Source organism: Canis lupus, chromosome 10 (genome assembly GCF_011100685.1).
Source record: "Canis lupus familiaris isolate Mischka breed German Shepherd chromosome 10, alternate assembly UU_Cfam_GSD_1.0, whole genome shotgun sequence".
Taxonomy (NCBI): Eukaryota; Metazoa; Chordata; class Mammalia; order Carnivora; family Canidae; genus Canis; species Canis lupus.
In genome coordinates, this window is record NC_049231.1 from 67209156 (window position 1) to 67232605 (window position 23450).

Genomic DNA, 23450 nt, shown 5'->3' on the forward strand with positions numbered 1-23450 from the left:
TTAATATATTTCTGCCTTACGGAATCCCTGGGTGGCTCAGCAGTTTAGCACCTGCCTTTGGCCCAGGGCGTGATCCTGGAGTCCCGGGATTGAGTCCCATGTCGGGGTCCCTGCATGGAGCCTGCTTCTCCCTCCTCCTGTGTCTCTGCCTCTCTCTCTCTATGTCTATCATGAATAAATTAAAAAATATATATATATATATTTCTGCCTCGTGAATCACTCCGCAGAGCACAGCACGCCAAGGCACTGCAGTACATTCTATGGGCTGTTGGGATAAAGTCCACCTCTCCAAGAGCTCCAGAGTTCTTTCCAGAGGAGTCCTGACTCCTAAGAGATATTTTTCTGTCCTCAAGTCTCTACGGGCCTCTAAGAATTCTGAGATGTTTTGCTTTGATTTTCCCCATCTGGCCACCAGGAGTAAAATGACGGTCCCTCGTCGTTCCAAAGAATTAGCCGAGAGCAATTAATACATCTTTCGATTAAGTGGCTTCACAGAAATGAAAGGTGACTTGTCCCCTAATCATGGACAGCGATCCAGGAGGCTGGAAACAGCGCGAAGAGAAGAGCGGAGCCCAACGGCTGGAACCTTCCCCTTTAGTGGAAGAAAACGAATCCACAGATACGCTAGTTTTCGTTTAAATTCCGTATTATTCTGCTCAGGCTCTTGCCTTACTTCTTTATAGATTCCTAGCATATTACGCTGAATCCTTTTTAAGAATGAAAAAAAGATTGTGTGTGTGTGTGTGTGTGTGTTATAAACTCTTGAGCACCTAATGTGCCCTGAGCAGTGAGCGGGACACGGGGGTCACCGGGATTAACAGGACATTGTCTCTGCCCTCAAAGGCTCATTGAAGGGTGGGGCGGATAAGAAAGTCACAATCCCAACCCCTGGCAGTATGCACGGGTGCTGTGGGAGCAAAGTCACACCCACAACCTGGGGAGAGGGAGCCCCCAGAAGCCTTTGTGACAGGCCAGGGTGAGGCGAGGTAGAGATCAGGACGTGTTTTCACATCTGAGTTAGGCCAAGGAACGGAAGCCACTGTGAGCGCACACGAGGGAGAGTCTAGTGCAGGGGGATTGGCTACACGGGACACAGAGGCTGCGAAGGTAGCCAGGTGGCAATAAGGGACCAAACACTGAGCCGTCACAAGGAGCTTTGGTCCCATGTTAACTGGAAGGACGAGGGCGCAGCTGCCAGAGGCCAGGGGTTACTAGGTAGAAGGAATAACCAGGCCGGGCGAGCCCAGCGGGGCTGCGGCTACGAAGGAGCTACAGGAGAGAGAACTCGGGGGTCCTGTCTCTCTACTGTCAGCAGTACCGCTTGTGGCCGAAGCCAGCAAGGGACCAGCCGACAGGGACCCAGGGAACACAAGATCGGGGTCCCCATCCTGCAGCGCAGAGCAGGCGCCAGCTTCGAAGCTCCCAGTTCCAGGGGCGCCATAGTTTCCAGGCCCACGTGATGTGCACGTGCTCTTATTCTCTTCTTCCAAATGAAGAGTGTTATTGTTCATTTGGGGGTTGGTTGGTTGGTTTGGGGCTGTGGAAGGAGGGGAGGGATGCCCCAGGCACGGGCCTGAGCTTGGGGACCAAGGGGCTCATGTAGGGAATGCCGAGCTGGCCAGTGCGGCCGCAGCAGAGGGCCAGGAGGAGGTGTAGGCGGCCGCGAGTTGGAAACTGTCACGTTGAGGACGTGAAATAACTGGTGGCACCTGTAGCAGCTCCACTTGTGGGCGAGCGTCATGGCCCCGAGGCCAGGGGAGTTCAGATTAGGGGGCTGGCGAGGAAGCCCCCTTGGCCACCTTGGGTTCGCTTAGACCAGGATCTCATTCAGCCACAGAACTAGTGAGGACACCGATGCAGTCATCTTCGGGAACGTGCTAGAAATTGTTCACCAACTCCACGGAGACATTCCGGGGGCCACTTCCACGCTTGGAGGGCTAACTCTGAGACTTTTCCCCACTCCCACAAAATAGGAATAGCTTGGTCCATGATCTCATGGATGTTAACCTCGTCAGTGACAGTTTGAGGCAGGTAGGAGAAGCAGGTGGGAGACAGGAACCAGCCAGGAGGCTGTCGTGAGCATGGCGGGGACCAGGGGCGAGAGTGGAGTGTATGGAGAGGCACCCATGAGACGGGAGGCTAGTGTGAATGCTGGGGTGGGGGGGTGGGGCGAGGCATAAAGAGAAGATGGAAATAATGACAAGATTGTGGTCTGGAAAGCTAGGCAGGTTGTGCTTCCATTGGTTGGACGGTCCCTTTACAAGAAGGGACATACTAGAAAGAAAGACGAAAACTTTGCTTTAGGCACGTTAGTGTTAAGATGCTTATGGGCTATCAATAAGATAAGATTTAGAGGCGCTCATTAGGAGGATGAAGACTTGGGTCTGTATTTTGTAGAGAAGTCTGGAAGATGCCAGTTTGGGAGGAGCTGCTGGAGTAGATAAGGTCATTCGGGATCAGGTTCAAAAAGTTTATGGTCACCATGAGATGTCAACTCACGCCTGTTACCACGTGGTCACCATGAGATGACCACGCCAACTCACGCCCGTTAGACCGGCCAGTCTCAACAAGACAAGAAGTATCAAGTGCTGGCGAGGATGTGGCGCAACGAGAACCCTCCTGCACGGTTTACAGGAGAGTGAGTGGGTGCGGCCAGTATGGTGGCTCCTCAAGAAGCTAAGAATGGACTTCCCACAGGATCCAGGAATTTTATTTCTGGGTATTTATCAGAAAAACACAAAAACACTGACTCAAAAAGATCTCTGCGACCCCCTGTTGACTGCAGCCTTATTTACAAATAGCCAAGACCTAGCTGCTCCCTGCAGGTCTGTGGATGGGGATGGATGGATGGATAGATGGATGGATGGGTGGATGGATGGATGGATGGATGGGTGGATGGATGGATGGGTGGATGGATGGATGGATGGATGGAGGGATGGGTGGATGGGTGGATGGGTGGATGGATGGATGGATGGATGGGTGGATGGATAGATGGATGGATGGATGGATGGATGGATGGATGGATGGATGGATGGATGGGTGGGTGGATGGATGGATGGATGGATGGATGGATGGAGGGATGGGTGGATGGAGGGATGGATGGATGGATGTGTGGATGGAGGGATGGGTGGATGGGTGGGTGCATGGGTGGATGGGTGGGTGGCTGGATGGATGGGTGGATAGGTGGGTGGAGATACACACAGTGGAGTATGACTCAGCCATAACGAAGAACAGAATCTCACCATTTGCACCACCGCGGATGGACCTGCGAGGATTGTGCCAAGGGAACTAGGTGAGGCCGAGGAGGGCACGGACGGTCAGATCTCACTTATAGGTGGAATCTAAAACCAAAACCAAAACCCCAAAACCATGCTCACAGCTACAGAGAACCGACTGTGGATGCAGGGGGCAGGGGCTTGAGGGTTGGCAAACTGGGTGAAGGGGGTTGGAAGGAGCAGACCTCCAGTTATACGTAGGTCACAGTTGCGTAATGAGTAGCACAGTGACCCTGGGCGATCCTGTTGTGTTCTGTAACTACATGTGGTGATGACCGTCGACTGGCCCTGTTGTGTGGTCACCTCCCAGCACACACGGGGGTCGCATATGCCGGACACCTCACCCCGACGGGATAGTGCACGTCAGTGATGCAAGTTTACGGAGAGAGAAGGGTAAGGAGCAGGGCTGTGGATAAAGGGAACATGGAGGGGGAAGGAAGTGCGAGTTCAAAGACGGGAAGGATGTGCCCACACTTGTCTAGGGAGCGGCAAGATGAGGAAGTGTCGAAGTTGCCAGAAGGAGGTGGTCAGTAACAGGGAACTGAGCTGTGACTGGGCGGAGGGGTGTCCTGGCTCCAGGCCCGGGATGGCCGAGGACACAGTGGAGGTGGCCCACGCCCGGCGGCCTTCACATTCTGGTTAGAGATGCGGGGAGTGCTGCCCCTCGCTGAGATATGAAGATGGAGGGGAGTGGCCGGGCTTCAGCTCGGAGCGCCCCCCATCTATCCTGCCCAGGGCCCCCCGTTCTGGACAGACCAGTGAGGAACCAGAACTGAAACTCAGCCGCAGGGTTGCCAGAAACAGGGTCACCTGCTGGGTGGAGGACTTTGCTGCCCATGAACAAAGTCACTCTTTCTTCCTCCCTGCCTGCCTTCCTTCCTTCCTGCCTTCCTTCTTTCTTTTTTTTTTAAGATTTTATTTATTTATTCATGAGAGAGACAGAGAGAGAGAGAGGCAGAGACCCAGGCAGAGGGAGAAGCCGGCTCCCCGCAGGGAGCCCGATGCGGGACTCGATCCCAGGACCTCGGGGTCACGCCCTGAGCCCAAGGCAGACACCTCATGGACCCAGGCGCCCTCTCTCCTCTTACAAAATTGACAAATGGCAGAGTCACCCATTTCCCTGGTGGGTCCGTAACCCGTCATCATGCGGAACAGGGACTCCAGGCTGCAGTCCCTCCAGGTGCCTGGAGATGAGGAGCGGAGCCCTGGAGGTCCCCACACAGCACCAGCCCACTGGCAGGTGGTGGGCCCTACCCACACGCTCTGCGCAGGGCACGCCCCTGGAACACGTTGTCTTTGTCATTGACTGAGTCGTGTACTTTTATACCCGGGAGCTTTTTGATTTGTTGGTCATAGAAACAAAGAGAAATGATGATCTGGTTGGTAACAGGGCCAGCTGGGCCATGGGCTCCAGTGAGCAGATGCAAGTAAATATCTGGCGTCTTGCCCTTGTCTTTTTGAACCAAATGAAATTAGAAAGCTCCCAAATAGGTAAATGTTGCAATCGGAGCAAACCGCTACCTCTAAACTTACAGTGTGGGACAGAAACAGGGTCCAAGGGGAACTCAAATGACACCGGTTTGGGGAAAATCTGAAACCCAGCTTGGTTTGGGAAGCCACTCAAATCTTTTTTTTTTTTTTTTAATATATACATTTTTATTTATTTATTTATTTATTTATTTATTTATTTATTTATTTATTTATTTTAAATTTTTATTTATTTACGATAGTCACACACACACACACACACACACAGAGAGAGAGAGAGAGAGAGGCACAGACATAGGCAGAGGGAGAAGCAGGCTCCATGCACCGGGAGCCCGACTTGGGATTTGATCCCGGGTCTCTAGGATTGTGCCCTGAGCCAAAGGCAGGCGCTAAACCGCTGCGCCACCCAGGGATCCCTATACATTTTTTATTTAAATTCAATTTGCCAACATATAGTACAACACCTGAAGCTTGCTGCAGCTTGGATCCAAACCTCCCATGAACAGGCTGAGGCTTCAGGCCGCAGGAGTGTTGATGAGCTTACTCGTGTCCCCCCCCACCTCAGGACTCCCCCGCCAACAATCCATACGTCAAAGCCCGTAACTCCCAATATCTCAGAATGTGACTGAATTCGGGGTTGGGGCCTTTAACCAGGTAATTAAGATTTATTAAATGAGGTCACATGGGTGGGCCCTAACCCCACAGAACTGATGTCCTTAAAAGAAGAGGACATTTGGACGCAGAAGAGACATCAGAGAAGAGGACCGTGTGAAGATCCAGGAAGAAGGGAGCCATCGACAAGCCAAGGAGAGCGGGCTTGGAAGAAATCAAATCCACCGATGGCTTGACTTTGGATTCCACGCCACCAGACCTGCGAGAGAATAAATTTCTGTTGTCTACCTCCGCTGTGTTGTCTCCCCTTGCCCCTGTCGGTGGTATTTTGTTAGGGCAGCACTAGCAAACCAGGACAGGGACAGTTAGTTCAGATCTCTCAACTGTTGGAGAAATAGTAGACGCATCAGTTTTGTTTTTTTTTTTAACATAAAAACAAACGTGCGAGAGGTCTGCTAAGAAAATCCTGCATTTACCTCCATTTTGTTTATTTACCAAATTTATCAAACCCTTTAGCAGTTCTGATCGTAGGAGGTGATTTCATCCCTCGTCTCTGCCCCTGGCTTTTCTGAAACTCGTCCACCGCCTCGTGCATCCGCACCCACCTGAACGCTACTGGAGTCGTTTGTAACATCCAGTAGGTTTCAAAGGACAGTGCTGCCTTTTTTTTTTTTCTTTTTTTTTTTTTTTTTAAATGCAGTTTTGGTTATGGAGTCTGTAGGCCGCGTTTTCTTCACGTTTCATTGGGATTAAACCTGCATCTGAACACAAAGGTTAAGTTAATGGTTTCACTCCCTTCATCCCTGTGAAATTTAGGCCAGTCATCCTGGCTGGTTAATTCTCTTTAGTATTTAAAACAGCTCGGATTGATTCTAACGTTTGGCACTTTCAATTAAAAATGATTTTCAAAAATTCTCTTAGGCACATGATGTTGACAAGAGACTCTCCATGGCATCAGGTTGTATGTCTCTGTGAATAATGTGTTGGTATCAGAGTCTCCCAGAAATGATGCAGAAGGACCCAAAACAGCCCCGACTTTGTTTTGTGACTCTGTTAGTCACTGTTGACTTAGAACGATCTGTTGTGAATTGTAGAGTCTGCCTTAGAAACAATGGCAGGTGCTGTACTGAACCTGATGGATGGGGGTGAGAGGTGGATGTTTATTAAGTGTTTATGTCCCGTGAAGCTTTCTGTCATTGCTCTTGGGAATAACACTGGGGACTGGGAGTTGGGAGGCTCTAGGAATGAATCCTGGCATTCTCACTTACTACACGGCTTGGGTGAAGTCAGTCATGGTGAGCATCGGTTTATTCACTTGTGAAATAGGGATGAATGCTGTGTGTCAAGCCTGCCTTACGGGTGTTTTTGAGAATAAAATTAAAGAATGTCTTTGTGGTGCTTTTTATTTTTTATTTATTTAAATTCATGCAGCCAACACACAGCGCAGGGTTGGTCCCGGGTGTGGAATTCAACAGTGCACGGGTCGCTCATCACATCACGTGCCCTCCTTGATGCCGTCACCCAGTTACCCCGTCCTCCCACCACCTCCTTGCCAGTGACCCTCGGATTGTCCCCAGAGTTAAGAGTCTCTCATGGATTCTCTCCCTCTCTGATGACGTCCTGTTCAGTTTCCCCTCCATCCCCTATGATCCTCTGCACTGTGTCTTGTATTCCACGTATGAGTGAAACCGTATGATAATTGTCTTTCTCTAATTGGCTTATTTCGCTCAGCATAACACCCTCCAGTTCCATCCAGGTCAATACAAATGGTGGGTATCCATCCTTCCTGATGGCCGAGCAGTATTCCACTGTGTATGTCTCACATCTTCGTCATCCAATCACCTGTGGTGCTTTGTAAAACCTGCCATACAATAAATTTAAATCTTTTCATTACTGCAGTTGCCACCAAATGGTTTAACTTGATGGCTCTTTTACGTTGCCCTCTCCCATCATAAATGAAGTAGCCCCTGGGCTGCCCTCGGGAGGGAGATCACAGTGAAGGCGAGGAGCTCTCCTTTGATTAGGGCCTGTAGCTGGACTCTGTGCTTTGCCGTGTTTCAGGGTCTATTGAAGTTTGAGGTTGACTTTTGCTTTCAATCTTATATCAGGCAGTGGTTTTTTTTCCTACTAATTACCCCAAGGTTTAATTTCTTAATATAAATGTTACCTCCCGTAGGTATCTTCTAGAACCTAATGTCAAGTTACATGCAATGTACGGGACTGTGTCATCTCAAAGTGTGCTGAGAAGGGCTCCCTCCCCATGGCTGCCTTTCTGAAAGCTTGTCGAGTTCCTAGGGTCTCTGATTCCAGCTGTGCTGTGGAACATTTTTTTCTTCCTTGCAAAACGTAACAATTACTAAAATCGGGAAATTTAACATGGATGCAATACTGTTCTCTATCCACTCAATTTTCATCCATTCAAATTTCATCAATTGCCACAATGACATCCTTTGTATCATTTTTTTTTCCTGACCTAGAATCGAATCATCGAATCCAGGGTCCTCCATTACATCTTACTTGTTGTCTCTCTTTTCGTCTCCTTAAATCTAGAACCAACGGTACCGAGGTCTTTCCTGACCCTGACATTTTTGAGGTGTCCAGACCGGTTTATTTTGTGGAATGTCCCTTCATTGAGGTCTGTCTGATGTTTCCTTATGATTGGATTCAGGTGATGCATTTTTGGCAGGATCACCACACAGGAGAGGCTGTGCCCTGTGGCCGTCATGTCAGCTGGCCCGTGATGCCTGTCCCTGCCGTGGTGACGTTAACTTTGTTCCCTTGATTAAGGTGTTCTCTGCCAAGTGGGAGATAGTTTGAGATTATTATGTAGTATCCTGTTCCTTATCAAACCTTTATTCACTGGTCTTCACATTCATTGATGATCTTCTAACTCCATCATTTTAATATATTAGTTGACATTTTTTCTTTTTTTTTTTTTTTGAGAGAGAGTGAGCTCACGTGACCTGTGGTGGGAGGGACAGAGGGAGAGGGAGAGAATCTTGTGCAGACTGACTCGATCTCACAACCCTGAGATCATGACCTGAGCTGAAATCAAGAGTGAGAGGCTTAACCGATTAAGCCTCATGGGTGCCCCAATATATCAGTTGGCATTCTACTAAAACAAAGAGCTTTTTCTTTTCCCTCTTTTATTCATTTATTCACTTATTTCTATCAGCATGGACTTATGGATTCTTATTTAGTGGGTGCTGCTTCATTACTGTCTTACTTCTTTTGGTGTTCAAATTTCTCAGGTGTGGCCTGCAGGAAGCCCTCCTACTATCTCCTGCATCTTTCTTGGGTGTCCTAGAGGAGGCTTAACTCGGTACTTTCCATGGTGGAATGGAAGCTGAGCAGGGCAATCCTCTTCACTCGCCAAGCTCAGGAACAACAGACTTTCCTACCAAATCCTCCCTGGTTCTAGCATATCCCTGGAGCGAGTCCCTGTAGTCCATTGAGAAGACTGAAAGCTCACTCAAAGGAAGAGCCTGCTGAGGGTCTTTCATTTTGGGTCCCCGAAGGTGGCTTTTCCAGAAGTGCTCCCCACTGGAAAGTGAAGCAATGGGTTTCCTAATTTCTGGCTTCTGTCTAAAACAGGCTTCTTGAGCCAGTTAATTGAACATAAATTACAATTGACCTTGGAGGGATTAACTTGCATCTTGGGGTCACTCAGCTGGATAGCTATGTGGGTGCTTCCTGACTGCCTGTGCTTTTATATACTTTCCAGCTAAGGTAGAGATGAAAATGTACCACTCAGGGACATTACAAGAATTGTTGACCTTCTCTGGTTCCTTTGAGGTCAAGGAATTAATGTAGAGAATTACCAGAAGATCTATAAATACACATATTTCTTACATGAGAGGCTTCATTAAAAAAATAATGTCCATCTTACTTAACTATTTCAGGACCAAGTGTAATATTTGAATGATAGTCGTATAAAGGAGATTTTAATTGGAGGCACAATAAAAGTAGCATTTAAATTAAAATGTAAAATAACTACACCGGCGATAGGTTTCCTAAAATTCCATTGCGATTGAACTCTCTTGACGTTAAAAATAAATTAGATGATAAAATAAGTTGGATGATAAACTGCATTTTTAAAAGAAGACTTATTTATGTCAAGAGTTGAAAACATTCTCTTGAGGTCAATATAGGACTGAAAGTAATTGTGATAGCCTGTGCCCAAAATCTTGCTCTGCCTCTTTGGGGTACAGAGAGGTTGAATTAGAAATTGGTATGCCAGCTTCCTTCCAGTGAATGACTAGAAAGAGCATGACCTCTGGAAACACAGACCTGGGTCCATATAGTGCTGCTGTGATTGATTTGTTCTCTCTCTTTGGCAAGTGCTTTTGTGATTCCAAAATCATAACTTGGGGCACCTGGGTGGCTTAGTCGGTGAAGCATCTGCCTTCAGCTCAGGTTATGATCTCATGGTCCTGGAATTGAGCCCAAATCCCTCTTCCTACTTGGAGAGGAGTCTGCTTCTCCCTCTGCAACCCCTCTCCTCATGCTTTGTCTCTCTCTATCTCTCTCAATCTCAAATAAATAAAATATTTTAAAAATTATTTTTATTTCTATTTTTTTGGCATTCCCCCCCTTTTTAAAGATTTTAGTTATTTATTAATAAGACACACAGAGAGAGAGAGGCAGACACAGGCAGAGAGAGAAGCAGGCCCCATGCAGGGAGCCTGATGTGGGACTCGATTCCAGGACTCCTGAATCATGCCCTGGCCCAAAGCTTCAACCGCTGAGCCACCCAGGCATCCTAAAATCTTTTTTTTAAAACTTTTTAAAAAATTTATTTATTTATGATAGTCACACACAGAGAGAGAGAGAGAGAGAAAGAGGCAGAGACATAGGCAGAGGGAGAAGCAGGCTCCATGCACTGGGAGCCCGACGTGGGACTTGATCCCGGGTCTCCAGGATCGCGCCCTGGGCCAAAGACGGGCGCTAAACTGCTGCGCCACCCAGGGATCCCCCAAAATCTTTTTTAAAGAAAGGTTCATAACTTGTAGGATCAGTGGAAGGAGTAAAAGCAATATAAAACTTCAATATAAAGCATAATGCCTGGCGTAGAGGAGGCCCCAATTACTGTGACGTCTCCCTCCCTCGCTTCCTCCCCACAGCATAACAATCACCACCATTCAGTGCACACCATGTGCCTGACTTTGACCTCAGTGCTTGACACATGCTACTTATGAGAGAGGAATTATTTCCAATATACAGATGAGATAACTGAGCCCCGTAGAAGGTAAGGAAGGACTTTTGACTAAATATTGATGCTGGGGTTTCGCGTTTGATGCCAGGGTCCAAGATCTTAATCATTATGCTCTCCTTCTTCTTGTAACTATGACTCTTAGAACATACACTTTTAGTAAATTAGGAGTCTACGTAATATTATCAAGTAGATGCAAGTGAAAGCCTTAATTTGTGGCAAGGGGGAATTAAAAACCTGAGCTAGAAGCAGAAAGTAAGAGTGCGGGAGAAAAGACAGGGAAAAGTTGAGACATGTACTTAGTAGGCAAACAAAGTGAACACCCCCCTCCGTATCTCTGGGGCGTTTGGTCGCTTATCTGGTTCTAAAGCAGGTTCAACACATGCATAATGTTAGTCCTAATAGCTACTATTTACTGAGCGTGTGTGCTCTGTGTAGTGTCTACGTTAGTATTATAAGTAGTCTTATGAGGCCAACTTCTCCCTTGTTTTGGAGGCAAAGAAACCCAGGATAAGAGGGTTAGGGAGTAAGACTGACTTCCCAGTGCAAACCAGGTCTGTGCAATGTCCAAGGCCCCAGCCCTATTGCTCTTCTGTGCTGTGCCCTGTGTTTAACATATGTGTCAAAGAACCTTCTGGGTGTTTGGTGCCGCCACACCTCAATTTTCACCCCTGTGATATCTCCAGTGAGTTGGAAGAATGGGCAACAGATGCACACTTGATTTTACTGCATGGAAGTTGGTTTCTACCAGACTCCAGTGAGGTCCAGCCCCTACGACTTTTAGCATCCTACCCATTGCTACCCATACTCCACAGGGTTGGCATTAGGGGTAGCCTTCAACGGCAAACCTCATCCAACCTTTCTGAGGAAAAGAAAATTGTGTTCTTGGAATGGTCCTTGAAAAATAGTTCACACCCTAGTGGTTTGAGTGTTCCTGTAGCAGAGGCCGCTTCTTGTCCATTCCAGTACCTACTTCCCTCTCCTGACAAAGAGGACTTGAGTCAGGTGTCTTGCCCCCCAGAGTTAGAGACAGTTCCTAGCTTCTCAAGGAGCTCAGTGTGATCATGCGACCCAGTCTGGCCAACAAGCAGAAGGGCTTTGTGGGATTCTAGGAAAGCTGCTTAAAAGGAGTTGACTCAGTTAGGAGGAAACCCTTTTGTCCTCTTATTCTGACTTTGTTAGCTCAGCGACTGAGAAATAATAGCTCAAGTCCTAGCAGCGGTCTTGAACCATGAGTTGACCTTGATGATGAAAACCAAGTCAAGGATGGTAGACAGAAAGACAGGAGACTGATGGCAGCTTGGAATTGCTTGACCGATCCTGGGCCACCTACCTTCATTTTTACATGAGAAGGAAATGAACTTCCTCCCACCCTCTCTCTCCCCCTCTCTTCCTTCTTTTCTCCCCCTGGCCCCGTCCTTCCCTCCTCTCCTTCCTTCCCTCCTCTCCTCTTCCTTTCCTTGTTTTCTTCTTCCTGTCTTTCCTCCTTTCTATTCCTTCCTTCTGTCCTTCCTTCCTTCCTTCTTTCCTTGTCACCATTATTTTGTGTTTTTCTATTATACGCAACAAGGCAATTCTAATTACAGTTTCCAAAAATATGCTTAGCTTCCTTTGGGCAAATCTTGATGTCCTGGGAAAGCCTGCAAAGCTCTGAGCCTACTGGCTCAGCGTTTAGTTGAATGTGCTTACCTTACAAATTATTAGGTATCATGGAAATATGCACAGTTGAATATTTTGGACCTTTATATCCTTTAGCATCTTTTTGAGCTAAAGCACTTTGAGCAGTTAAAACACATTGGCACATACTCATGGCTGCCCCCTTCCCCTTCTTACTCTTTCATTCAGAGAAGGATGCATTTGGAAGAAATTAGGGTCTTTCTCCTCTAAAGCTGTTCCTATCAAGTTCACCAGAGACTGCACACCCTTCAAGGTCATGCTACCAATGGATTTGGAAGGAGTATAATGTTTTTGTCATAAAAATTATTGCATCAAACAAAAGTCAAGATTTACTCCAGGGACTTCCCCTCCCCATTCTTATTTGAATATCAAGCTCAAAACTGACACAAGACAGTCCTGTCCTTCTGATGTACTGAACTTTGGGCATAAGTGGAAAGTGTATTAGGAAGACATAGTTTTGTACTTAAGAACAAGAGTTGATAGAAATGAGCTTTCCACTCAACTGTGATTAAAGATAGCCAAAGGTCATGGTCCCTGGTTACTATGTTTATAGTTACTAAATACCTTAGGAAAAGATAATGTTTTGCTGAAAATATTTTATGTGTCTCGTTTGTTGACTTCAGGAGTTAAAATAGACAAAAAACAAAACAAACAAACAAACAAACAAAAAAAACCACCACCCAAACTTCATCCCCAAAGTCTTATATAGAGACAAATATGGAGAGAATATTTAGAGATCTTGGCAAAAGGAAGTGAAAATTTCAGCAATCATCTGAATAATTCAGGCAAAAATGGGTGAGAATATTAATTCTGCTCTTAAACCTTGATTGTCTTTTCCAATCGTAAATTAGATTGAACTGTACTTTCTAGACAAAAGCCATAAAGCTTCCCTTAACTTTGTCTGAGGGAACAGGATCTGTAAGTACCGAGTAATCACTTCTGGTTACTAGTGTTGATAATACACCATTGGCATGGGGTTGCATCAGCTTTGGAGGTGAAAATGTCTCCTCCACTGAATTGAGTGAGGACTGTTAATGGATTCATAAGATCATACAATTTCAGTATTTGCCAGGAATTTGGAAGCGATCAACTTCAATCCTTCCTCTGTCCCTAGTACCATTTTAAAAATGAGGAGACTGAGACAGAGCTTTTTCAGTCTCACAGCTTGCACATAAATTCCACTGTTAGAGGCACCATGTTTCCTACTTTTGCTTATTTTCCAAAATGATCTAGTGGAGTAAAAAAGGGGGCTTTTGCCCAGCAGTGTGAATTTAGCCCTAGTTACATTTGGCACCGGGATTTTCTTCCATAAAATACCCAATAAGAAGATGGTAACATCCAAACCTTCCAAGAGTGAGTTCGCTTAACCTCGTTGGAAGTTACCGATATCCTAAGCCTACAAGAGACCCGGGCTAAGTGAAAGACTTCCTCTATTGTAAGTGATGGCGCACTAAGCAGTGGAGGAAAACAGAAATAGCAAACTGCATATTGATTCCAAAGCAAATCAAGTTAAGTATCTTCTATGGACATCTAGTCAGATAATAAAGCTCAGGAAAATAACGTATGGTTTTCTTGATTTTCAACAGAACTAGGGAATTTCCTTTCAACTTTGCACGCAGGATGGAAATCAGGTTTCCAAAGTCACCATTACAGCATGTTTTCATGAGTGTTTATTAAGAAGCCCCAAACCTTTGTTCGTAATAAATTGGGTGACATATCTATCGGCTTAAATCTTTTATTGGGTACTGATTAACTTAACTGCTCTGCCTGACAAACCTTCATAATAAATAAGCCAACCAGCGAGCACTTCGCAATCAAACCAACTTTGTTTAAAGGACGATCACTAAAACATGATTTACGTGGTAATGAATTTTGCAATCAGCATGTGGAGGTGTACAAGTTTCAACATGAATCTAAAATGTAGAAATCTGAAGACATTGAAGTTATTAAAAATCACACCACAGTACAACTACTTTTAATTAAAAAGAAATATATCACATTCATATTTAGCAGCGGCATTATGGCATATGAAGAGGATAACTCAGGGCTACTTTTTAAACACTTCCTCACAAAACATGGCTCTGGTTGCTTTGAAGGTTAATGATTCCTTTTTAAGATCAAGTTACTTGCCATAATCAAATCAAGGGAAAAAAAATCAAAATAAGAAACTGTTTTACATATGCATGTATAAACCATGTGAAAAGACAAGGAGATTGATGATGGTGTGTCAGTAAGAAAAGTTAATTGTAGATTTTTTTTCCCCCTTTTGATCAAATTCTTTTTAGAGGGCCTATATAAATCACTGGCTTTTCTGTCTCCGTTTCAATTAATTGAATTGTTGACAGTGAAATTGTAACACAAAAGTAGGTTTGGTATAAAAAATGATTCCCAGATCTTTTTCTACGAAACTTAAAAAAAAAAAAATCTTGAAGAACTTAAGTTTTAAACATCTGTCTGGACAGATGTCAAAATGCAGAGTGTTACACCATGATGCTGTGTAAGTATCTGACACTATGTTATTACTCTTCAGTTAAATATTCACAGTGAGGTTTTATGATCTTTTTAAAAGAAAACCTGCATGAGAGAACAACCTCATCTCGTACACCATAATAAGCACTTTAAATGAAGGAATTCTGGAGCAAACAATGAAAAATAACTTACTGTGCTAGTTTTTCCATCTTATTTCAGTCACCTGGGATTTTTTATGACGAGATTTTACAGATCATTCAATAGCACATAATGGTTGTGATCCTATTAAAAATTATATTATTAATTTCGAATATTTGCCTAGAAAGAGAGTTTTAGTTAAAGTCCTATATATAAATAGGGAAGAGAAATTACATCTGGAAAAAATTATGGCACTGCTGAATCCTACGTGTTGCGGAGTACATGTTATATAGCACAATAAACCATATTTTTCCAGAAATGAAAGTGAAGACTATCATGATATTATAAAGGCAACAGAAATTTAATAAGTAGGGCTTCACTGAAAGAAATATTTAGACCCAGACACTGAGATGCTGAGATGGTGTTTCATTCCGTGTTCTCCTCTACCTCGAATCCTCCAGATTAGATACAGTTACTTTGTTTGCTGACCATTTCCTCATTAGGATCATAATTGCCTGGAAAAAAAGTTTTTGATGGTTTTAAAGGGACTCAGAAAGCAAAACTTCTCTTTTTCTCCCCAGAATTTACTAGCCCTCGTTGGGCCGAACACATCACACCAACAACCACCATTTCCTGGTCTTGCCAGGAAGACTTCTTCAACCAAACAGTAAATTCTATGTCAGAGAGACCAACAGCAGCACGAGCATCTCTCTGTTTACTTAATGAGAAGTGAATGGGAGTGTGAAGGGGCAAAGGCCGATTCCAGTTTAGAGGATGGGATGGTGAGAGGAGAGAGGAGAGAGGAGAGAGGAGAGAGGAGAGAGGAGAGAGGAGAGAGGAGAGAGGAGAGAGGAGACCGCTTCCTGAGCCAAGGAGAAACCCTGGAAATGTCGTGTCTGAAACAGAGTATTCTCCTTCCGTCCCTCCCCCTCCTGCTTCTCCTACCCTCCTCCCCGAAGGAACTTAGCAAGACGAAGGGAGAAGGAAGGTGAGCGGCGGCGGAGAAGGGCGGGAGGGAGAAGGAGCAGGGTAGAAGGAGAAGGAGAAGGGAGAGAAGGAGGGAAGGCAGACGGCGAAGAACAGGACCGGCAGGGAAAGAAGGAAGGGAAGGAGAAGAAAGAAAGGCGGAAAGGAAATGGACAGCGGAAGGTCAGGCACAGGAAAGGAACCTTCACGAAAGGAAAGAAGGCACGGAAAGGAAGTATAAGCATGGAAAGGAACTGAAAGAATGCATAAGCGGAACGGACAACAGTCCCTAACGGACTTCCCTTACCTGTCACTGTCCCTTCCCTTCCCTTCCCTTCCCTTCCCCTCCCTTCCTTCTCCTTCCTCCCTTCTCCTTCCTTCCTCCCTCCCTTCTCCTCCCATCCTCCCTTCCTTCTCCTCCCATCCTCCCTTCCTTCCTTCCCTTGGGGAATCCTCCTTTTTGCCATAAAAACTCTGAGACGTATTAATTTGCTCTTGAAACTGTCAGATTTAATGTTGATAAATCTTAAGTGGTTTAGCTTTGGAAAACATCAGCTTCTGTTTTAATTTCCTTTGTGCAAATGCTTAGTGATACCCTGGTCTCCAGGTCACGCTGCAGGGTTAGCTCCTATCGATATCACCAGCATTGTTTTCATCATTAAATGAAACTGAATGAAGTTGGTGATGACTTGTCAAGAAGTCTCAGGGACGACGACATGTCAGTGCCCCGTTTCTCCCAAATCCTTTGGACCTATTCATAAAGATCAAATGAGATTATGGATAGGAACCGGCGGGAAACTGTAAAGCAGAAAGGTAAGCAGGTGATGCCGATGGTGATCAGGATGCTGTTGGACAATGTTACTCACTTTTAGGCTAGAAATGTGGTCACAGCCTTACATTCTCTGATGATTTTATGGTCTTGAGTACAAACTTTGTACTGATAGAGATCAGATTTAGCCATTCCCTGGAATTCTAACGCATTGTCCTGTGATTCCTCTTCCACTATTATCTAGAATTATTTAGCTAGCACACACACACAAAAGATTTTTTTAACCTTCTGAGTTTTCCAATCCACGCTTCCCAGATTAATTAGAAAATTGCCCCCATATCTCTTTTCTCTTTTCTAGAATGTAGCATTTGCAGAAAGAAAACGCTCATTTGATGCAGAAAGCGGCTTAGAATCAGTCAAAATAAACCCTTGTTCCAGTCTTGTACGCACTAAATAATTTTCTCTGATCAAAATGGGAGTGGGTCTGGGAAGGAGGGAAAAGAGGAAGTTTGCAGATGGACTTTCTCCCCCCGTCTCATTTTCAACCAGGTAAAACAGAGTTCGAAAGGCCCAAATTCTCAGCAGATCTGCACGGCACAGTAATAGCCTTTATGCTTGGAAATTTATGGGCCATGGACAGTTTATAAGAAACGATGTAGTTCATCAGAGAGCCAGACTGATGGAGCACATGGGAGCATTCTGCACAGGAAGTTGGGTTTTGGAATAATACTTACTTTGATAGAGTTGTTTTGTTAGCTAAGTAAAACAGTAGGGAAGCCAATGGCCACTTAGGCTTCAAACATAAATATATATTTATAAGTCACCCAGCTGCCTAATTGAGAGCTGTTGTGTTTTCACTAAGTACGTTTTCACCAGGAAGCGGTCACAACAACAATATTATCAACAAAACCCCCATCTAGGCATAGATTCATTTAATCAGCCTTTGATCGTGTGGAGATAATTAAATGCAGTCTAAATGCTTCTGTCTTGCAGTCAGAGGGTGAGAAGATGGTTCGAAAGATGCTTTGGGTGGGTGAGTGGGGTTCTTTTGTATTTAAGGCGCAAAGACAGAAGTTAAAGGCTTACGTTGCCCTCCAGGTAGTGGAGGGCGATTATCAGAGATTTGAAATTGTGCTTCTGTGGACTCCTGATGGGGGAGAGATGGAGAGCTCCGAGGAGCCAGGGTTTGGGCGTACAATTGTCTGATGCTTTCAGGTTTCACAGAAGAAGGTTAAGCAGGAGGTGGCTTGTTAAATTTGAGCAGAGAACTGGAAAATAAGATTTCACACTCCTGAGATGGGGAAAGCTGGTGAGTTTGGAGTTTGTCTGGGAGATTTGAAAAAGGTCGGGTGTGCTATAGTGTTTCTCAAATTGTATTTCAGTGCCTAGGAGCGAAAAAAAAAATAAAGTAGGTGTTATTAAAAAAGCAAAGGGTCCATAGACACAGGCACTCGAGTCCAGCATCCTAGGTAAATGGGTATTTTGAAACTCACATAATTATTTGGCAGGTGGAAGTCAACTGCACAGCCCCTTCTGCTTGGCTGGACCTCCTAGAATTCCGTCTGCACGGGTGACGTTTTGCTACTGTGTCCTCCACTCAGGTCCCTCCCTGCTGTCCCCAAACCTCTTTCCTTCCTTTATGGCCAAAGCTTTAAGGATTCCTCTCTTTTGCTTTGAGACCTTGAGCTAGAATTGGATTGCAAGTGGCGGCATGGGAGTCCGAGGCTCGGGTTCTAGTCTGAGGGCTGCTTCTCTGTGTGACTTGAAGGCAGGACGATTGTCTTTCTTCCTGGAGGGGGCAGTAGGTCAGACCCCAAGGCCTCCCCTTGTTCAGACATTATATCATCTCAGATGAAGTCTCGTTATTTCAATTCTCCCTTCCTCCTCTCGGCCAGGTGCAGCCCTTCTTCGCAATTGCTTTCTATAAAAATTATGCATTGCTGCTTTTTGACCAGTTCGTTATACCTCATTTTCTTTTTTTAGTGGTTTCTCTAGTTTGTGCTTCTAGTTTTACTTGTATCCTCTTTGCTTTTTGGTTCTCTCTTTTGAGACAAAATTTCTTTTACTGTAGCAAGAATGTTCTTCCTCTCCAAGTATTTTCCCCTTATCCTCAATGTTTGATCTTTTCCTGTGTAACATAACACTAAACACATTTAGGCACTTTATAAATATTTCTTGACTGATTGGTTTAATAAGATTCCCCATGTTTCAGACCTCCCACCTCTTTCTTTTGACATTGGACTGTGGTTAAAAGCCATTCTTCACCTACTATAATATGAGCACTGGGTCAAGCAAGTTGCACCTGTGCAATTGCTAGTCTTAAATCCTCTATTCTTAAGGGGGCGACTTAAGGGATGGCTCAGTGTCATTTCCCCAGCTCCTATCCAAAATGAACAGGAAACATAAAGGACGTTCAGTATATTGGATAACAGTCAAACTCCTAAGAGTTGGGTTGTGCTAGGAAAATGAAGACTTTCGGTGTCACAAACTCCCACTTTCCTTTGGTTCCAACTTGCAGGAATATAAAATGGGAGATTTCTCTACCAAGAGTTACAAAATGTTCTATAATAATCAGTCGCTGGAGAGATCAAGATAAGAATCCTTAAAAGTATAACTTCACATTGGACCCACTGTCCCTTGTGCCATAAAACACTAAAAGAATTTAATAGCTTGGAGAAAATGTTACTCATTGCCTATTATCTTGCTACTAATATATGTATTTCTGTGAAGATGTGATAAATTTTGCACTATGTTAAACACACTTTCACATCTACTTAAATGGACTATGCTTTAAATCCAGGAAGGCAAATAATTGGTCTTTGTTAATTAACTTTTTTAGAAAATGGAACTCACGATAGAGTAAAACAGAAAGAAAATTGTTTTCCCCTAACTAGTACTATTGAATTTATTCAAAAATTCCCTAAGAGGCTTCATGTGTCTTGTGGTCCACCATGCTTTGGTTCTCAATTCTGCCATTTTGAATTTCTCTCAAAGAGTTGGTTGTTACTTGAGGCCAATACCCTTGTCTTATGAGACCTTATAAACTTTCTGATAAATTAGGGGTTTCTAACTTATTAATAAAAGTTCATCTTGGCATTTCCATAAAGTAATTTTCTGTAACATTAGCAATAGGGTTTATTTGGCTTGCATGAAACTTCAGGAATGCTTATGTTTATTGGAAATGCCATGGGGACATTAGGGCATCTGCAACATTCGTTTTTTGTTATTTATTCAATACTCATGATACTAGGTTAAACCCTCCTCAAAATAAATAGACTATTATGATCCAAAAAGGTACAGATATTTAAAAACTTATGAATGATGAAGAGCAGTGAATGGAATTGCTTTAAAAACCCAACTATATAGTATTACTCGTTTAGAGATATAGAATTAGAGAAAAGGAAATTTTCCTTACAGTTTGCTGATGTAAGTAGATGTCAATTTCACAAAGTACAAAACAGAATATTCCACACGCCTCCGAATCAGCAAACTGTTGTCCAGTTTTAAACAGTTTGATGCCCATGATTTACGCATTCATTCATGAGGCGCTATCACGTGGAACAGTGAACCTCAAGTGGTGTGAAATATTTTTTAGAGACAGGAGGCAGAATGAAAGTTACTTTTGCTGTAGGTAAAAGGAGATTATATCGTGCTTCAACCGTTTTGTGATGAAGGCCGACATTTTGGCTATTTCCCCCTTCTAACCAAATTTGAAAGTACAATGACATTGTAAGGCTTTATCATAAATAAGTGTATTGTTTTAATGTAGTAGTCTGTTTAGCCTTGATACCTACAAACATTCATTATGTTGCGGTGTTTTAAAGGTAATTTAAAATATTTTGTTAATATGTATTCCAAAAAAACAGTATTTTTTTTTTAAAGAGAGAGTGAGCATGAGTGGGAGGAGGGGTAGACAGAGTAGGAGGCTCCCCTCTGAGAGAGGAGCCTGTCGTGGGGCTTGATCCCAGGACCCTGAGATCATGATCTGAGCCAAAGTCAGATGCTTAACAGACTAAGCCACGCTGCTGCCTCTCTGTACCTTGCCTGGCAAAGCAGAATGAATGCTAACCCTGGATAAAGCCAGAAGACTTAAAAAGGTGCCTTGTCCATCAAAAGGGGATGAGAAAAGGTCCACTGGTCCAGGGAAGTGAATATAATCTTGTCATAAGCTGGGGCTCCATGTGAAAATATAGTGCAGAGTCATCCAGTGGAAATCAAAACACCATGCCCAGGAGAGGGGGTCTGAAAGTTTCCTGTTCACGTGGTTTGGGGATTTCAGGTCAATAAATTATCCTAAAATAAGTCACAAAGTAGGCAATACTTTTAGAATCCTAGCAGAAGCAAATGAAAACTGCTCTGTTAATATACTTCCTTCTTGCTAGGCTCCCAGTAAAGCAACTCCCATAAAGGATAACCTCACAAAGGAAGATAGGAGCCTCCCTGGGGAAGAATCAACAGCTATAACAAATAGGAGATTAGCAGTCTTAAAATTGGAAATTATAGTATAATCTAAATAAGTCAATATTTTCAATATGTTAATTGACTACAGATAAAAGAAGCCAAAATCACAAAGAAACATTCGAAAATCATGGAAGAGAAAGAGCCATATTTGTAAAAAAAAAAAAAAAAAAAAAAAGCCAAATAGAAGTTATAGAAATGAAAAGCAAAATATAGAAAATTAGAAAAATCCAATGACTTACTAGAAAGCCATGTTAATTTAAATGTTCAATAAATAGAACAGTAGGATGGACTAGAGAACCCAGAAACCTACCTGAGCATGGATGGACACTTGCCATTTGAAGGAGGAAGCATTACAGGGGAAAGGATAGAGTACATGGCAAATGCCATTATGTCAAACAATAACCATAGAGAAGAAAGAAAATTGGATCGTTGCGTTATACCAACCACAAAATCAAATTTATCTGGATTAGGGACCTAAAAGTATAAATAAAAGATTCAACCTTTCAGGGAAAATGAGCGGTAAATATTTTGTCAGGGTCTAGACAAATTTCTTAAAGTAGTCACAAAATAAAACCACTAAGGATTAGGGGAGCCTGGGTGGCTCAGGGGTTGAGCATCTATCTGCCTTCGGCTCAGGGTGTGGTCCCGGGGTCCTGGGATCGAGTCCCACGTTGGGCTCCCACGTTGCTTCTCCCTCTGCCTGTGTCTCTGCCTCTCTCTGTGTGCCTCTCATGAATAAATAAATAAAATCTTAAAAAGCAACAACAGCAATAACAACCACAGCAGTAAGGCTAGGACAGCTACATACCCACATGCAAACGAATGAGGCTGGACCTGTACCTCACGCCATGTGCAAAAACTAACTAAAAAATGAATCGGGGGGTCTAAATAGAAGAGCTAAAACTACAAAACTCTTAGAAGAAAAAATAAGGATGCATTTTATTTTAAACTTGGAGTTTGACATTGGAGTTGGCAATGATTTCTTAGATATGACATCAAAAGCACAAGTAATAAAAGAAACAGATAAATTGGACTTCGTCAAAATTAAAAACATCTGTGCTTTTATCAAAGGGCACTCTCAAGAGAGCAAACAGAAAATTTGCAGAATGGGAGAGAATATTTGCAAACATGTATCTAATAAAGTGCTGGTATCCAGGATATATAACGAACAGTAACATGACGGATAACCCAATTTTTAAGATGGGCAAAAGATTTGAACAGACGTTTACTCAAAAAAGACACACGGATGTCTAATAAGCATCTGAAAAGATGCTCAACATCACTGGCCATCAGGGAAATGCAAATCAGAGCCATAGTAAAATACCATGCCATCTCACACCCACTGGCATGGCTACAATAAAAAAGATGGGCATTGGGAGTGTTGAGGAGTTTGAGGAAAAATTGGAGCATTCAGACCTGGCTGGTAGGAATACAAAATGGTACAAACACTTTGGAAAACACTCTGGCAGCTCCTGAAAACGGACTTTCCAGAAGATTCAATAATTCCACACCTACACACGTGCCCAGGACAAATGAAAACATATGTCCACTGAGAACTTTTACTTCAATGTTCATAGTTGCATTATTCATAAGTAGGAAATGAACTGAATTTCGTCAATTGAGGAATGGCAAACCAAAATGTGGTACATCTATGCAATTGAATATTATTCAGCCATAAAAATAAATGAAGTACTGATACATGCTACAAGATGCATGAACCTTGAAACCAATAATAATCTTAGGAAAAGAAGCCCAGGCACAAAAAGGCACATATTATATGGTTCCACTTATATGTGAAACATCCAGAATAGGTAAATCCAAAGAGACAGGAGTAGATTAGTGGTTGCCGAGGCCTGGAGGGTGAGCTCGTGGGGAGTGATTGCTGATGGGTATGGGATTTCTTTTTGAGGTGATGAAAACATTCTGGAATTAAATAGTGGCGATGGTTGCATAACTTCGAATATACTAAAAACCACTGAATTCTATACTTTAAAAGGATGAATTTTATGTTATGTGACATGTATTGCGATTAAAAAAGAAGAAAAATTAAGGGAAAGATTGATGAATTTTATGTTAAACTTTAAAGCAGTGCCACGTAAGAGCGTAGATAACTAGCTAAGAAAGAAAATGTCTGGACACCTGGGTGGCTCAGCGGTTGAGCATCTGCCTTCGGCCCAGGGCGTGACCCCGGGGTCCCAGGATCGAGTCCCGCATTGGACTCCCCGCATGGAGCCTGCTTCTCCCTCTGCCTGTGTCTCTGCCTCTCTCTCTGGGTCTCTCATGAATAAATAAATAACATCTTAAAAAAAATAAAGAAAATGTCCACCAAGTAATATGCAAAGTCAAGTACAAGAAATTCATAGAAGAGGAAAGCCAAATAACC

General features: G+C 43.7%; 1 protein-coding gene across 1 annotated transcript in view; it reads left to right on the forward strand.

Annotated features, from left to right (window-relative positions):
- MEIS1 (Meis homeobox 1) overlaps positions 1 to 15607 on the forward strand; it is a 165498-nt gene extending 149891 nt beyond the window's left edge. The window contains exon 13 of the mRNA XM_038551464.1: positions 15453 to 15607. The gene's annotated coding sequence lies outside the window, so the exon portion shown is untranslated. The remainder of the gene's footprint in view (positions 1 to 15452) is intronic.
- The last annotated feature ends 7843 nt before the right edge of the window (positions 15608 to 23450 follow it).